The sequence below is a fragment of the Sturnus vulgaris genome, chromosome 11, assembly GCF_052056855.1.
Source record: "Sturnus vulgaris isolate bStuVul1 chromosome 11, bStuVul1.hap1, whole genome shotgun sequence".
Lineage (NCBI taxonomy): Eukaryota > Metazoa > Chordata > Aves > Passeriformes > Sturnidae > Sturnus > Sturnus vulgaris.
Window position 1 is genome coordinate 20,013,521 of NC_142253.1, and position 16,811 is coordinate 20,030,331.

Genomic DNA, 16,811 nt, shown 5'->3' on the forward strand with positions numbered 1-16,811 from the left:
GAAGGCCTTTCCCCCTGGGGGAGCTGCCAGCTCAGAGCCCAAAGCTCCGCCAGTGGGGCATGGCTGCAGGTGCCAGGACAGAGCCGTGCACGTTTGTGCCCTCGCCCTGTGCAATCCCTACTCACTGCTCCTGCAGCTCAGGGCTGCCCGTGCAGAGCAGCAGAGATGACAGAAGCTTCTGTGGCTGTTGAGTTACAGGTGTGTCTGCAGGGAGCATTTCTCCAACTCCTGGCCTGGCTGCTGCAGGCAAGCCCGGCTCCCATCGCAGGGGTGAGTAGTGTGTCCCTGCTGACCCCACAGGCTGAGCACTGATTTTGTGGGATCCACTGCTGGGAAATGGAACTGCTTTCTGTTAAGGTCCTCCAAAAGGAAAGATGCAAGATACTGGAGGCAAAATATCTCTTGACACAGACGAATTCCTGAGACAAACACAGAAGGAAGTGCAGGGAGGACAAGGTGAGTGCATTTCCCTCAGCCTTGTCCTGAGACTCAGCAGCCGGGGGCTTTCTCTGCACATCTGGACACGCCGTGCCCGGCACAGCAGGAAGGGATCCATGGCAGCCTCGCTGCCCCACTGCTGCTCTCACACCCTACAAGGCTGTTTCCCAGCCTGGCCTGGCTGCAGCTTCTCCCCAGCCTCTGCAGGAAGGCCTTTGGCAACAGCTGACAGGGAGCCCAAACATCCCCACGGGCCATGCACACCCTGAAACCCCCTGCAATTTCCCGATCTCCTGGTAGTTCAGGAGTGCTTGCAGATTAGGGGAAGGAGTGCTTTGGCCAGCCTCAAGAGCCTGCTCATTTTCCTGCTCTTTACCTGCAACTTTGCCAAGCATTGCCTCCTGAAGATGACACCTCTCCAATGGGGAATGTTTCCATCTGATCCAACGTCCCTTTTCTTTTCAAATGACAGAACAAAAGTCTATGCAGAAGGACTCACTTCATGGAGGAAGCAGTGGCTCAATTCCAACCTCTACTCCAGGAGGGAAAGCAATGCCAGGCACGGGCAGAGGCACAGGAGGTAATTGCTGTGCCAGGCTCAGCCCTGGGCAGGGCTGTGTGGCAGCAGCTCTTCCCCCAGAGCCTGCCCTTGCACGGCCCGGCAGCAGCCAAAGCTGGAGGCGCCTTGGCTTTGAGGCCTCTGGAATTCGTTCCCAGCCCCTGGGAAATGGGACTCGTGCACCAAGGTCCCTCCTGCTGCAGCTGCTCCCGGAGCTGCCCTGAGTGCCCAGAGGCCCAAGGCACAGGAGCAGCCCCGAGCAGGAGCCCTGCCGTGAGCCCAGGGCCACAGCCAGCCCTGGCTCCCGGCTGGGCAGGGGCTGCCCAGGGTCCTGACAGGCCCTGACTCTGTCCCCTTGGGCTGGGGGAGCTGTCACGGGGCAGGCAGGGTCGGGGCTGGCACTGGCTGCTCAGGGATGGGTGGGCCCGGCTCCCTGGAAGGAGCGACTGCCCAAGCAGCTGCGCTGGCCCCGGGCTCTCCTCCCGGCCCTCTGGGCTTCGTTGGGTGGCACAGCCTGTGCCAAGGGGTGCCAAGGTGCCTGCAGGCCCCAGCTCTGGGGGAAGCAGAGAACATCCTGGCCGTGTCCAGCAAGCTGCCATCTCAGCAGTGGAGCACAGCACGGGCTCACGCTCCCCATTGCTCCCACAGATGCAGCCGGCACCTCAACACGTGTTCCCGATTCCCAGGAGGGTATGGGCAAGGCTTTCTGTCACGGAACACGCTGCTGGCTTGAGTTAATGGCAGCCCTCCTTTTTTTGGAGCTTGTCGTTATCTTGTGCTGTGTTGGAATCCGGTTTTGCTGGAAGAGAAAACGGTGAGTATTTTGTTGCTCTTCCCCTCAGACAGCTTCATTTGATGGCTGCTTATAAACAGGAACCATTCTCAGTGAGGTTGTTGTGGACTTGTGGATGGTCAGTGGTTGTCCACATAACTCTGCTGAGGGTTCTGCTGCTGCCCGATGCTTTCATTGGCCTCTTCATTGCTGGGCCTTGTCCAGGGGAGCCCACTGGGGCTGCAGCCAGTGCTGGCTCCCACTGAGGCTGCGGGGCCAAGAGCAGCCCCAGGAGCAGCGGGCAGAGGCAAAGCAAGGCGGGGAGGAGAAAGAGCAGGGACCAGATTGCCCTTGGAAGGCAGACGCGCTCTGGGGCCCGCTCCTGGCCGGGGACCCTGCCCAGAGCCATCCCCTGCTGGCCGGGGCCTTGAGGGGCAGCTGTCCAGCTGGGCCAAGGTGTGCCTGCAGCTGCAGCCGTGCTGGGAAGCCTTGCCAGCTCTGGGCCCTGCTGTGCAGGAGGGTCCCTGTGTGCCAGCGGCACCTGGGGCCTCAGACACTCCTCTCTCCACAGGCAGCTTCTTGAAGAAAAGCTGAAAGCTGGCGGCTGGTCCCGAGACGTCTACAGCCAGAGGAGCCACAGCAGCAGCTCTGAGTCTGAGCAGTTTGTATTTGCACCACCAAGCTCTGTGCTGCTTTGAGACCACAGGCTCAGCCCTCTATCTAGGGCTGAAGGTGAAACCCTCAGGAATGGATTTGGAAGCACTCAACTGAACCTTGAATGAGAGCTTCCAAAATCAACTCTTCTTTTTCAATAAAGAGATGGAGATGTCATCCCAGTGTCCGAGTGATAGCACCAGGAAATCCCACAAGGCAGCAGCACTGGCTGAGCTCCGTGTCCAGGAGCAGCCATGGATGCCCACGGTGCGGGCAGGCAGGAGCCAGGCAGGGGCTGCTGTGACCAGCAGCGGGGCCCCGAGGGGCTGGGGGAGCCCATGCTGAGCATCCCTGGGCTGAGGGCACATCTCCTTCAGTGGCATCACCTGCGCCTGGACCTCATGAAGCACACAGGGCTATTTTGAGATCTCTGCTAAGGTGTGCACCGTTCTCTCATGAGGTGCAGTAGAGATAAACCTGAGGGGTTTTTTTACCCTTCCCAGCACAGTAAAGGGACACTCGTGATGGAGGTTTTGCAAACTTGGCAGAAAACCTCTTGCAAACCCTCGGGCCCGGCCTGTGTGCACAGGGGCTGGGTGGAGCCCATTCCTTGAGGCCAGGCCAGGCTGGGCCAGGTGAGGGCCTCGGCAGGGAATGGCTGTGGCCATGGTGGGGTCTGATGAGGCTGTGCTGCAGCCAAACACACATTTACAGCCAGAGCTGCTCCCTGAGGCACAGGAGGCACCCGTGGGTATAACTGAGGCCGTGGTTTCTCACACTGAAGGGAGGCTGGCTCTGTTCATTCAGGGGGCACAGCTTAAATCCCAGTTACCTTTGTGAACCTGCTGGGGAAGGGTTGAGGGACAGAGAATTCCAACCCTTCTCACTGGGAAGCGTGGCTGATGATGTGGGGATTTCTAATATTTTGCCCTCTAAATTTGTGTGCTGGCAGAGGGTTAAGTTTGCTTGCTTTCAGTAGGGCCCTTTCCTTCTTGCTGCTCAGTTGGGCTGCAATGCAGACAGAGCTGAAGGAGAGTCTCTGGCTGCTTGGGCCATGGTTGTAGGACACCTTGGCTTCATCCTTCTTTTGGCTGTGATTTGTAGTGCTGCTTGTGCAGGCATTTTACAGTAACTGCCTTCATTTCGTTCATCTTGCTACCAAAAACTGGGAATAAACCTCTTTAACAACACTGTAGTATTAAGAGGCAGGCATGACTTTCTTGAAATGATGGATGCACATGCCACTGGGGCCACAGGGTCTTGGTGGGGTCTTCAGGCACCTTGGTGATCATTGAAGAAGGAAGCTGATTCTTCTGGCAAAAAGATTGTTTTCCATGTGTGGAAAACCATCACCTCTCACTTCCCCATCCAATTTCTATACAAAGTTATACAGGCAAGTGCATTCATATGTCTCTATCTGTCTTGTTAATGTACTTTTCTATCTATCTTAGTTATCTATGAAGTATTTCTATGCATTGTCTTTTGTTTCTTTGTAAATTATGACACATCTCTGGAGAGCTGGAAAATAATACCACCTATCTTTGATATAGGAAAGTTCGGGTTTAGGAGCAGACACGAACTGTGATTTCTTTCTTGCTAGACATATGCTGGCTTGTTGAGATTGACTTTGAACTGAAAACCTGCAAAGCTGAAAAATGACTGGTGGACATGGTTGTGATATCCTTAAAAGTCCTTTTTTAATTTTAATTTGTGTCTTCCATGATTGTCATGTTGAATTGGATCCCCATTTATCTGTTTAGCCCAGAAATAAGTTTTGTACCTTTAAGGCTGGAGTTGAGAGTGAAGGAGGGGGCAGAAGAAGCAGTGAAACGTCTGAGGCAGTTGCTTTCAAAACACAGAGACAGGAGTTCCATCGTCTCATCCTCCTGGACTGTGCCACCGTGGTGGACAGCGGAGAGAGGTCTCCTTTGCTTTTTGTTAGTTTCTGACTAACTGAAGCAGAGAAGTTCCCCGGGAAAGTTTTTTCCTTTTTTTTCTGGAATTATTTGAACCTGCTCTGGACTGGGGGCCCAGGGAAGCACCAGGAGCTCGCACTGGTGGCCACCAGGGCCTGGCCTGGGCAGCGGCATTTTCCAGCACCGGAGGGACTGAGAACAGACTGAGCCGAGCTACCACCACAGGAGAGAGACTTTGTGAATTTGTCATCTCTTCAGAGCACTGAGAGCTTTTGTTGTTCGGTATTGGTTTTTGGTTTTTTTTGTACTGGGCAGTGCTGTGCCTGTTAAATAAACAGGTTTTTTCCACTTCTCTCTGAGGAAATTTCTTCTCGAACCAGCTGGGGGAGGGATTGCTCAGGTTTGCTTCCTGTGGGGGGGCCCTTTGGAAGTTATCTCCCAAATTTGCTCTAAACCAGGACAATGATCGCTAGTAAATACTGTCTTCCTTAAGCCATGTGCTGGCAATATTGGAGGTAGAAAATAACATAATACTGCATATTTTAGAGACTTTATACTTTTCTTATGAAATTTTATTGTAGTATCTCCTGTCTAAAAGACCCTCAAAACCAAATCTGCAGGTCAGCTACTGAGCACAAGTTACTGCATAGCTGCAGCTCATGTTTCTACCGTGGAAGTGGCTTTTTATTTCCTCTGCATGTGCATCAAACACAACAAATTGAAAGGCTGCTTACAGAGGAAAGAGCCTTGTTTAGTGTAGCCTGGACTTTGGGAAGGTGGTAACTGTTAGATCAATACCCAGCAAACTGCCAATATTTTTTCTTTTTGTGACTGCTCTCTGGTGATTTTGGCCTGGCTTCTTTAGGAGGTTCAATTTTCATTTAGAAATGGCACAAGAACACTCACTGTGCTCCCGTGGAGCCAGTGCTGTCACAGGACTGATGGAGCTGGGACAAATGGCACATTGATTTTGATCTCAACAAGAAGCCACCTGAGCTCCTCATGACAGCAACCCCACAGATTGGCAATGGATCCATTAAAATGAACTCATCACAAAGATTTTAACTTGAAACTCTGACATATGGAGCTTGTTCAGTTCTGACACGGAGGAAGAGTTTGAAGACAAAGAGGTTTAGCAAGGAGATCTATGCACAGCAGAACTGCTTGTACTCTAGCAAATGAAGTCTTAGGATGTAAACCCTCATCCATACTCTGGTTTTACCCCTCCATTTACCCAAATTCTTGGTCTTAATTCCTGTGTCAGTAGGAAAATGTGACAGGGAAGTGTAGATCCTCCTTTCCTTCTTGAGCTGGCCAGCTTGTATCTTCATCTTCTCCCACAAACAGGAACAGACAAACTGGAATTTTCTTATGAAACCGTACTTTGGAAAGTTGGCCCTGTGCTTATTTTCACCCAGAAGTATCTGAGATTCATTGGAATATTTACACGCCATAAATAATTGATTTATTGTCGTTGCTAGAATCTTTCCTATTTTACAACTTTTCTGCTGCACAAGAACCTGGCTCTTGCAGAACTCTTGTCCCATGCATTTCTCCACTGCTTGTTGCAGAGAAGTGCTTTGGGAAGCAGTCAGGATGGATGCCATGTTCACGTCTGGCTCATGGAGCCCACAGGACAGGGAATTGTCTTTGCAGTTGACACTGGTGTGGACACACACATTTAGAGAGCTAGGAAATTACAGCTTGGCAATTCCTTTCCGGCCTGGATTTCTCCTGTCCCTCAGGTCCATTCCCAGGCTGATAAGCTGACTACAGCTTCACGTAAGGGAGGCAGTCTCCCAGAGGGATAACTTGGTGAAAAACAGAAGGGAATTCATAACAAAGATTAACACCTGGTGTCTTTCCCACGGGACATCCAGACATGCTGTCCCAGGGGATGTTTGTCCCAGTCGTCCAATGAACAACTGTCCTGTCCTAGCTGCACGTAACACACTTTAAATACGGGATGTCCATACAATAAAGTTGGCCTTTTTTCTTTTCCCCCAAAAGAGGTCCGTGTGTGTTGCTGTCTTTTCTCTCTCTTTGCAGCGCAGTAATCACACACTGGCTGTTATTCCAACACCTGCGTCATTTATTCAACTGGAATCATTGTCAGAAAGGTTGTTCTTTGCCATAGAGATTTTTAGTAGACATTTTTTATCTCAAATAGACTAAAGTTTTCCATCTCACAGGTTTAGGTGTGCTCCCAGTGCTTCTGGTCTGCTTTGGCAGGGAAACCTGTCCATCCTGCACCCTGTGTCTGTTTCTTGTCATTCCAATGCACAGCCCTTTCCTGCTCCTTGGCATATCAACACTCTGAGTATTTTATTGTATAACTTACATCTTGCACTTGATGACACTAAATTGTGTTAATCAGACTCTGTCATATCACAAGTCTCTGGAACACATTTTCAAGCCTTCCAGCTGTAGCCCAAGGGAAGCTGTTTCTCTCTTGCATCACAAAATGGGCAGGTTTTTTGCAAAGACAGCCCTTTAAAAAGGACTTGTTACATGCATTAACATCCAAGGGGTTGCTTTCAAAGACAGACAAAAAACCCCACAAACAAACAGCAACCAACCAAACAAGATATTAAAAACAAGTACTTTAGTTTTAGCTCTTGCTTTTGACATTTTCCAAGCTGGCCTCCTCTTCCATTGCAGTGTTTTCTTTGGGCAGAAAAACATCCTTGCCAGATGATGTGACTTAACAAGGCAAACAGAACTTACACACAATGGATATATTAAAGCTAAACATGCAGAGACCGTTTCACAGTCATCATCATTTATTTTCTGTTTATTTTGTTTTCAGAAGGGTGATGTTGTGCTACATGTTTATTTGATGCCGTCTATTGTTATAATAGTTTGTTCCTATGCACCCCTGCGTTTTCCCCAGTTGGTTTGTCCCCAAGTTGTATCCGCCCCTGAAACTCCCCCGTTTGCATTGGCTGCCCCTTGTTCCAGTTCCTTCCTGTCCATCATTGTAACCCCGCCCCTTGTTCCAGTTCCTTCCTGTCCATCATTGTAACCCCGCCCCTTGTTCCAGCACCTTCCTTGTCAGTCCCACCCTGGGCCAATCCCTGGTAGCTCCGCCCCCTTGGAAATCCCCTGTTACTCGACGTCCCATTGGCCCACGTGACCCTTTCTCCTCTCCCTGCTGCCCTCATTGGTTTCAGCTCTGTCAGACCCTGCCCTCCCCTCCTCCCCTGAGGATCCCTCACTGCTTAACTGTTTGTACACACGCCCAGGTTTGTGCCTGTATTTCATCCTGGGCACAGAAGTGCTTGGGGCTCTTTGCCCCTGAATTCTCCAGCCTTAATAGACTTGTAGGAACCTGCCGAGAGCCTCCCTCTCCTGCTTTACCTGACCCCAGACACTGAGCACACCGGGGAGCAATTAGCTCAAAGGGTTCTGCCTCCAGGAAATCCTGCCCTGGGGCAGTTCCCCACAGCTGGCGTGGTGCCCGTGTGTCTCCAGTGAGCTAGCCCGGGCTCCTGTGAGCCGCCTCAGGGTGAGAACTGTATCTCGGATCCCCTGGCTACTTTGGTGCCACAGCCACTGATGACCTGTCCTTTCTAATGATCATCCTTTCTGTAGATTCCCTGCCAATTTGTTGCTCTTTGTACTCTGCTTCCTTCACCTGATTTTTATATTTTTTTGAGTTTGTGGGAGTTTTTCTATTGGTTTTGAATTTTCCTTGGTGGTTGTTTTGTTTGCCTGTTTTGTTTGGTCACTCTTTTGGTTTTGTTATTTGGTTGGGGTTTTTTTCCAGTGTACAGTAGGAATCAGCTTGTGATTTGGATTGTAAAGTTTTGAAGACAGGAGTTGCACATAAAGGTTGTTTATGTTTTTAAAGTCATCTCAGACACAGCCCTGCAAGCCCCTGTGACTTTGAGGGCTGTGTGCTCTCAGACAGCAAATAGTTCATGAATAGGAAACTTGTAGTTCCTATCTCCATGACACACAGCAAAATGTAAAGTGTTTGGAATGGAGCCAAGTCTAACTTTTCTTTTGCCTCTTTTTTGCTGCCATGCCATAAAATTGTGTCAGATTCATCAATGAACTCGGTTCTTCCAGGATGGAGTGTGCAAGGATAATCCCTTAGCTCATGTGTGGAGCTGGTGTGCACCAGGCCAGACACAGGACTGTCACCCATAGCCAGCCTGTGTCTGCACAGAGAACAGGGAGCTGCAGCTCTGAGGAACTCAGGGGTTAGTGAGCAAACACACCAAATCCCTCATTTATATCAGTCACTTTACAGGAGTAGTTGCTGCTGATATGTTTTTATATTCCTGCCCAGAGCTGGAAAAAAAGTACCCTGGCAGTTTGCTTTGTCTGTGAAGCGAAGAGACTTTTCAACAGGTTTCAGCTCTGCTCCTTGGTTGAATTAAAAGCAAAGCAAAACTCTTCTGTTGGTCACATCAAACCAACCTAAGTTTGAAGAGTCAGTGAGAGACAGAAAAGTGTAGAAATTGTTTCATTTTATAGTACTTACAGTCTTCCAATTCAGCCATGGGATAATTATGCCAGAAATCACTGTATCAAATAACTGGAAGAAACGCTGGAAAAGAAGTATGTTTAAAACGATGTTTTAAAAAAGTGAATGAATTTTCTAAACAAAAGCATGTAGTAAAAATATAGTAATTGAAACTGCTTAAAGCACTTAGCTAATAGAACCCTGCACCCCAGTCACATGCAGTGCAGCCTCCAGTGTCCCTTTGAGCCCAGAGGTCAAGGCTGGGATGAGGCTTCACACAAAAGTGGCTCCAGGACTGATTGGGAATTAATCCAGAAGAGGGATCACACACAGAGCAAAGTCTCCTGGCCAGGGACAGCATCTTGTCCCTGTGTTTGGATGCTTTCAGGGACTTATGGTCTCCTTTATTTTTGTTCCTCCCTATCGGCGAACCTTAATAAAAAGTATTTCCATTTCGCCCTGCCCAGGCATCGTTCACCATTGTTCGTGTCCCAGCACGGACGCTCACCTCCACCTCCCCAGGCCCCGCCAGGCGGCGGCGGGTGAGACGGGCCGGTGGTGCGCCCGGGGCTGCCAGACGCGACACGCGCCCCGGGATCCCAGCTCAGCCGGCCGCGCCGGCCCTCACCGTCACTGCGCCGCGGGCTTTGGACAACGGCCCCAGACTCGCGCACGTGCTGGACTCCTTGGTCCGTGTTCCAAGGCGGGCCTGGTGGGTAGGCGACATGGCCGCAGACCCCGGGCACCCGAGCGAAGTCCGCTCCGGTTGACAGCGGCGCCGGAGGTCAGCGGGCCCGGCCCCCGCAGCCCCGGGCAAAACGCCGCGCTGCGAGGACGCGGCTCCCGGAGGAGCGACGACCCCCGCCACGGCGCCGCCGATGGGGAGGAGGGGGGCGCGGCGGCGGTCCTCTCCCTCGGCCCCGGGGTTCGGCGAGACCTGCTGCCCGGAGGCTGTAACACCCACCCCCGCTCGCACGGCACCGGGCCACCTGCCCGCCGGAGGCTTTGCCAGCCAACCCAGAGCCGGGCGCGGTGCAGCGCCGTGGAGGAAATGCGCCTGGCCAGGGCCGGCACAGCACCCCCGGCCCGATCCCGCAGGCGGGAGCTCAGGGGACAGAAGGGAGAAGGAGAGGAGGATCCGCCGAATCTGCGCTGGCTGACCAAAATTCGCCGGGTTAAATCCTCCAGCTCAGACTGCTCAGGCCCCTACCGTTTACCTGTTAACGGTTTCATGCCCTCTTGAAAGTTATTTTCTCTTCAAAGTTCTTTTCAAATTTCCCATATGGTACTTGCTGGCTGTCTCGTGCCAGTATTTAGCTTTAGATGGAATTTACCACCCGCATTGGGCAACACTGAACTGACTCTGAGAAGCCCCGGGCCCAGCACGGCGGGGAGCCGTTACCGGCATCACAGCGTCCGTGGGCTGTGATAACCATAACCATAACAAGGACTTCGACTTTGCCCCCTATGGGCATCCAATGCAGCCCCTCCCAGGTTTGGGCGGTGTCTCCCACGGAGGGCCCCCAGCGGGACTGCTCAGTACTGCTCTGAGGCTGCTCAGATAATTCCTCTGGGCTGTGCTTGTCTTGTCCGGGCTGTGCCCGCACTGCCAAGCAGCAGAGGGGGCAGCTCAAAGCTCAGCAGGGCTCAGGCCCAAAGGCACAGCAATTACCTCCTGTGACTGTGCCTGGCATCGCCTCCCTTCTTGCAGAAGAGGCTGGAACAGAACCACTGCTTCCTCTGGGAAAAGCTTCCTTGTGCACAGCCTCTACTTTCATTTCTGGAGAATGGAAAGGGGACCACTGGATCCGATGGAACCATTCCCCATTGGGGGGTGGCATCTTCAGGAGATGGTGAAAGACATGGTTAAGGATCAGGAAAATGCCCGGGGTCTTGGAGCTGGGCCAAAGCACTCCCTCACTGAAACAACCGCCCTGCTAATGTACTCCAAGACCGGGAAATTGAGAGGAATTTCAAAGTGTGCATGGCCCATGGTGCAGTTTGGACTCCCTGTCAGCTGATGCCAAAGGCCTTCGTGCAGAGGCTGGGGAGAAGCTGCAGCCAGGCCAGGCTGGGAAACAGCCCTGCAGGGTGTGAACACAGTAGTGGGGCAGCAAGGCTGCCATGGATCCCTTCCTGGTGTGCCGGGCATGGCATGTCCAGATGTGCAGAGGAAGCCTCGAGCTGCTGAGTCTCAGGAGAAGGCTGAGGGAAATGCACCCACCTTGTTTTCTCTGCAGCATCTCTTTCAGCATTTGCTTCATGACTTATAATGGCTCCAGGGTTTTCCTGTCTGCCGTGTGTTTGCTCTTTTCTGTTGGAGGACCTTAAGAGAAAATAGTTCCATTTCCCAGGAGTGCATCCCACAAAAGCAGTGATCGGCCTGTGGGGTCAGCAGGGACACACTACTCACCCCTGCGATGGGAGCGGAACTTGTATGCAGCATGCTGCCAGGAGCTGAAGAAGTCCTCCCTGCAGACACACCTGTAACAGAAAAGCCAAAGAAACTTCAGTCACCTGGTTCTTGCCAGCTTGTCAATGACTATTCCTTGGTTGGACAGTGAGAACTTACGTGTAGGAGGTCCAGAGGGCTTCAGAACAACTTCATACCGCCAGGTCAATGAAGGAGCCTTGCCAGCAACCCCATCTAGAATCAAACCAAGTTGAGAAGAGTTTCCATTGTGTGCCAGGGCTGGCTGTGGTCCTGGGCTCGTGGCAGAGATCCCGCTCGGGGCTGCCACAGAAGCTTCTGTCACCAGGCTCCTGCCAGGTTGTCAATGACCCAAGTCGGGCGACCGATTTCCACGTCAGGATGGCTACGGACCTGCACCGGATTTTCCTCTTGCTTCGCCCTGCACAGACACTGTTCACCATTGTTTGTGTCCCAGCACAGACGCTCACCTCCACCTCTGCAGGCCCCGCCAGGCGGCGGCGGGTGAGACGGGCCGATGGTGCGCCCGGGACTGCCAGACTCGACACACGCCCCGGGATCCCAGCTCAGCCGGCCGCGCCGGCCCTCACCGTCACTGCGCCGCGGGCTTTGGACAACGGCCCCAGACTCGCGCACGTGCTGGACTCCTTGGTCCGTGTTTCAAGGCGGGCCTGGTGGGTAGGCGACATGGCCGCAGACCCCGGGCACCCGAGCGCAGCCCGTGAGCCCGGTTCGGTGACGCTGCATGGTCTGGGCACCCTGAGGACAGTCCACCCAGGTTGACAGCGGCGCTGGAGGTCAGCGGGCCCGGCCCCCACACCCCCATGCAAAACGCCGCGCTGCGAGGACGCGGCTCCCAGAGGAGCGACGACCCCCGCCACGGCGCCGCTGATGGGGAGGAGGGGGGCGCGGCGGCGGTCCTCTCCCTCGGCCCCGGGGTTCGGCGAGACCTGCTGCCCGGAGGCTGTAACACCCACCCCCGCTCGCACGGCACCGGGCCACCTGCCCGCCAGAGGCTTTGCCAGCCAACCCAGAGCCGGGCGCGGTGCAGCGCCGTGGAGGAAATGCGCCCGGCCCGGGCCGGCACAGCACCCCCCGCCTGATCCCACAGGCGGGAGCTCAGGGGACAGAAGGGAGAAGGAGAGGAGGATCCGCCGAATCTGCGCTGGCTGACCACAATTCGCCGGGTTGAATCCTCCGAGTCAGACTGCGCGGGACCCACCTGTTTACATCTTAACTGTTTCACGCCCCCTTGAACTCTCTCTTCAAAGTTCTTTTCAAATTTCCCATATGGTACTTGTTGGCTATCGGCCTTGTGCCAGTATTTAGCATTAGATGGAGTTTACCTCCCGCATTGGGCTGCATTCGCAAGCAACCCGACTCTGAGAAGCCCCGGGTGCAGTACGGCGGGGAGCCGCTACTGGCATCACAGTGTCCGTGGGCTGTGGCCACCATAACAAGGACTTCGACTTTGTCCCCCATGGTCATCTAGTGCAGCCCCTCCCAGGTTTTGGGCAATGTCTCCCAGGGAGGGACCCCAGCAGGAGTGCTCAGTACCTGAGTGCCCTGAGCCTGCTCAGGAAAATTCCTCTGGGCTGTGCCCGTCTTGTCCGGGCTGTGCCCGCACTGCCAAGCAGCGGAGATGGCAGCTCAAGGCTCAGCAGGGCTCAGGCCCAGAGGCACAGCAATTACCTCCTGTGACTGTGCCTGGCATGGCCTCCCTTCCTGCAGCAGAGGCTGCCAATGAGCCACTGCTTCCTCCGGGAAATGCTTCCTTCTGCACAGCCTCTCTGTCCACTTCTGCAGGAAGGGACAGGTGGATGAGATGTAACCGTTCCCCATTGGGGAGGTAACGTCTTCAGGAGGCAACACTTGTGAAAGGCATGGATAAGGATCACAAAACACCCAGGATTTTGGGACAGTCCCAGGTTGCTCCCTTCTCCAAATAGCCCCTACATCTTAAGTATCCTGAGACTGGGAAATTCCAGGGGATCTCAGGGTGTGCATGGTCCGTGGGGCAGTTTGTGTTCTCTGTCAGCTGATGCCAAAGGCCTTCCTGCAGAGGCTGGGGAGAAGCTGCAGCCAGGCCAGGCAGGGAAACAGCCCTGCAGGGCGTGATAACAGCAGCAGGGCAGCGAGGCTGCCATGGATCCCTTCCTGCTGTGCTGGGCATGGCGTGTCCAGATGTGCAGAGAAAGCCCCTGGGTGCTGAGTCTCAGGAGAAGGCTGAGGGAAATACACCCATCTTGTCTTCTCTGCAGCATTTCCTTCAGCATTTGTCTCCTTTGTTCGGATGTTTCATGCGGTTTCTTGTGTCCTCTAGTTTTGTATTTTCACATCCGAGGTCCTTAGAGAAACACAAGGATTTGTGTCCCCCGAGAGCGCCACTGGGCAGGGGGGCTTCTGTATGCCACATGTCCCGCGCCCCACCGCGGGGCAGGGATTCACTGCTGGGCTTTTCCCTCTTCACTCACTGTTGCTGAGGGAATCCTCATTAGTTCCTTTTCCTCTGTGGACTAATATGCTGAAATTCAGCGGGTCACCACATCTGATCTGAGGTGGGTCACTAAGAACATACCTGCAGGTGGCTCTGGAGCTTGCAAATCTTCATGAAGGCAAGCTGCTGGAGGAGTCTTCCTAGCATATTCACCTAGAAAGGAGCAGAGACCAGAAGCATTTCCATGGCGTGCTGGGATCCCTGTTCTGCCTTAGGGAATTGGGCACTGCAAGGGGATCGGGTAAGGCTGTGTGGGCCAGATGTGAATGGACATGGCCACAGCAGCAGATTGGCCTGGGGAACTCTATGGTGGCTGTGGTCACGCTCCACACTCTTTCCATGCCCTGTGCAGCATCCTTGGATGGGGGGGCTGGAGCAGCCCAGAGTCCATGAGGCTCTATCACTGCCACAGAGGAACACTCCCTAAATCCCTGTGGAAAAACTATGGCAGGCAGTGCCACAACCATTCCTCCCAACCTCCCTCCCTCCTTCTGCTGGGCCAGCTCCCCCAGCCCAAGGGAATAGACTCAGGCCCTGTCAGGACACATTGGAGCCCTGCCCTCCCCCTCTGTCCTTTCCCCACCATGGTCCCCGCTTGTAGCCCCTCCCAGGTTTCGGTCAGTGTCTCCCAGGGAGGGACCCCAGCAGGAGTGCTCAGTACCCTGACGCAGTACTGAAGGTGGAGAAAGGGATACAGCTAACTAATAGGGAAGCATGTGGGTGTCAACTGGGGTACAACAACCAATCGTCTAACAAAGTAGGGAGAACTTTCTAGAACCTGGGGCAGGGTCTGCGGAGGATTGACAGAGCTAGGGGCAGGGATTAGTGTGAGGGAAAGGGAAGGATCTGGAAGCTGGGAGTGGTTTAGGGTTGAAGGACAAGGGGATAGGCGGGTAAGGGCTAAACCATTTTATACAAAACTTATGGGGACGAACATGGGACAAACCATTAACATATGAAAAAGATTAACATTAAACAACACAACACAACATCTCCCCCTTTCTTTCTAAACAGAGGTGACATTCTCAGAGTCCTCGCCAGAGGTTGGCCTGTCCTCTTCCTCTTCCACTGCTTCTGTCTCTTCACCAGTCGGGGGATCTTCAAGATTCCACTCCGGGACGGGCCCCACCTCTGCGCAGCTTACTTGGGGTGTTGGGGAGATGCTGCGAATAACCAATGTCTTGATAATGGGGATCGCAATACAAACAAGAAGAACAACAAGGACAACTGAAATAATGGTTTTGACAATGGAAGCCAGCCAACCCAAAAGTCCCCAGCTCTTAAAGATGTTTTTCAGCCAGTTTTTGGATTCCTCTTTGATGTTAGTGACGAGGCCTTATATCTGTTGGATCTTGGAGTGGACACTGCTGCTCCGGGATGACAAGTTGAGGCAGCAGAGGCCCTCAAAGTCCTTGCAGCCGTGGCCATGAGCAAGCAACAGGAAATCTATTGCTGCCCGATTTTGTAGGGTCGCCTGCCTGGTGATTTCCTCGTCTGCTAGGAGGTTGCTTAGGGCTGCTGACGTAAGATTTGCCTGCTTCGCCACCCAGCACTCTAGGTGGCCCAATTCACCTAGGGCTTCAGCTGCTGCCACCCCTGGCAAAAAGATGGACACAGCAACTCTTTTTGATTTCGACCAGTGAAAAACATCCGCGTTGTAATTTTCATCCAAATTATGTGCTTCTCTCTTTTGGATAGCCGATTTTGTGGGTTTAGATTTCCAATTCGAAGTTTGGGTTCGGTTAGGTGAAAACAGGGTCAGTCGCCCAAGAGTGCACGGCCCTCCTATCAGGTGAGAGGGGATGCCTGCCCACGCCCGGTCGCCACAGATCAAGAAGACCCCCTTACCGAGCTGACGCGGTTGGTCCACAGGGGTCCCCTCAATCTGGGCGGTGGTGTTGCACCACGTGGCAGCTCTGTACTCAAGGTTAGGTTGGATGACGTTTAGGTAAGATTCGGGGTTGGACCATCTATAGTGATTTTGAATACAAAAAGGGGATGGGGCTGAACCAAGTAACTCCAATTCTTGAGGCTACTTGGGTGCTTTGGGAAGGTCTCTCGACCACTCCCACCACACACAGAGGGGGTTGATCATAGGGTAGGAGGCATAGGGGGGTGCCACCACCGGGCATTGAAATCATCTCTCATATTAGTGATGGTTTTGGGATATTCGTTGGGCTGAAATGGGATCCCCCACCAGGGAGGTTGAAAGTGGATTCCCTGTTGCCACAGTTGACAGGCAGAGATGGTCCTGTTGCATAGCCTGGGCCAAGGTGACCCACACGTTCTTCCTCGGCTGGGGGACTATCCACTCCATCGAAGACTGGCAGAGGCATGCCCAGATGACAAGGGCGTACCACATCCTGGGGCTCTGGGCGGCTGACTAAAACAAAACAAGAAAAGGGAACGGGTCACTCAAATAATTAATGAATTTCACGGGGAGGAAACAGATTGGACGAGGGGCTGTCCTGCCCGCTGGGGGGACCCTTGGTGTTCTAGGGAGGGGCGCCGGTGAAGACGAAGCGCTGCATATTTTACATCTCCTGAGGTTGGCCCTGACAGATGTCCCTGACTGGCAGTATAGGGCCGGACCCACCTTTGAGGGACCCACCTCAAACCAAAAGGCGTTGATACACAAGCATACCCACGACCCCAGGTGACTAACTCATGTGGGCCCTCCGTTTTTCCGGTCTCTGGGTTCTTCACCATTACGGGAGGGTGTTTTCTCAACCGTAATGGTGAAGAGTTCGTGAAGTGCCTCACAATGGGAGGACTCAACACTTCGAAGGAGCAGTTAAGAAAGTTGATTGTAAAAAGGGCTCTATGCAATTTAGTATGGGGTGAGTCGAACTGGGTATTGCCCTGTTGCTGCTCCAGGACCCATTTGAGCATTTGATGGGCACGCTCAACCATGCCCTGACCTGCAGGGGAATACAGAATGCCAGTCTTATGCTTAATTCCCCACCTCTGCAGGAACTCCCGGAATGCCAGGCCATTGTCCGATTTGAGTTCCTTGGGGATCCCCAACACCGAGAAGGCTTGTACAAGGTGTTTCTGTACATCCTTGGCC

General features: G+C 53.4%; 1 pseudogene; it reads right to left on the reverse strand.

Annotated features, from left to right (window-relative positions):
* Positions 1-14,747: 14,747 nt before the first annotated feature.
* LOC148222530 (uncharacterized) lies at positions 14,748-16,103 on the reverse strand (annotated as a pseudogene).
* Between the last annotated feature and the right edge of the window lie 708 nt (positions 16,104-16,811).